Source organism: Eurytemora carolleeae, unplaced genomic scaffold, assembly GCF_000591075.1.
Source record: "Eurytemora carolleeae unplaced genomic scaffold, Eaff_2.0 scaffold253, whole genome shotgun sequence".
Classification (NCBI taxonomy): Eukaryota; Metazoa; Arthropoda; class Copepoda; order Calanoida; family Temoridae; genus Eurytemora; species Eurytemora carolleeae.
In genome coordinates, this window is record NW_019396190.1 from 231,718 (window position 1) to 232,555 (window position 838).

The 838-nt window shown below is 27.0% G+C and overlaps 1 long non-coding RNA gene across 1 annotated transcript in view; it reads right to left on the reverse strand.

The window, feature by feature from the left end:
- LOC111697703 (uncharacterized) overlaps positions 1-551 on the reverse strand; it is a 1,449-nt gene extending 898 nt beyond the window's left edge. Inside the window, exon 1 of the long non-coding RNA XR_002764364.1 lies at positions 498-551. This is a non-coding gene — a long non-coding RNA (uncharacterized LOC111697703). The remainder of the gene's footprint in view (positions 1-497) is intronic.
- Positions 552-838: the final 287 nt, after the last annotated feature.

The following is an 838-nucleotide window of genomic DNA, read 5'->3' on the forward strand; positions in this document are numbered from 1 at the left end:
AGAGCTCGAGGGTTTGAAGGTTTATACAATATGATTTTCAATTTGTATAACATATATTTACTAGAGCTCGAGGGTTTGAAGGTTTATATAATATGATTTTCAATTTGTATAACATATATTTACTAGAGCTCGAGGGTTTGAAGGTTTATACTTTATCCTTTGACAACGTTTGTTGAAAATATAATTCTATATTAAAAGCTTAAATGAGAAATAAAAATCAACTTTTCTCTCAAAAACCTTTAAGCAATGGACTTCAAAATGAATGCTTGACAAACAGAATTACTTCGTTGAAAGAAACCAAAACGTAAGAAAACTAAAACAAATTTTTGCTATTCTTTTCCAATAAAAAGAAAGTATAGATATATCAATGGGTGATCCTAGAAAATTTAAAATAATTAAATAAAAAAATATTTTTGGAAAACCTAATTGTATTGAATGTAAAAGTACATATAACATCTAAAAGTTTGAAAATTTAAAGTATTTGAATTAAATATTACCTTAAAAGCTGCAAGTCCTACAAGAAAGGCTAAAGCTGGGATGGCAGCAAGCTGTAAAAAAGAATTATTTAAAATTTAAATATTACTTCTTTGTGAAGTTTCATCACTTTATGAATATTCAATAATGTACCATGAATACTTTGACACATTGCTTACTTTTCTCATATAATTAACTCAAAATTATTGCTCTTTTAAAAAAGAAATAAAGAGGATTTAAAATTTCAATCTTAAAGGGACTGTAAGCGTAATTTCAAGTGGGGATCTCTCTATACAATTTTGCGAAAGAAAGTACAAATTTTTGCTTTCGTTGCGCTCCATTTTTGCGCGAAAAAGTAGCAGTT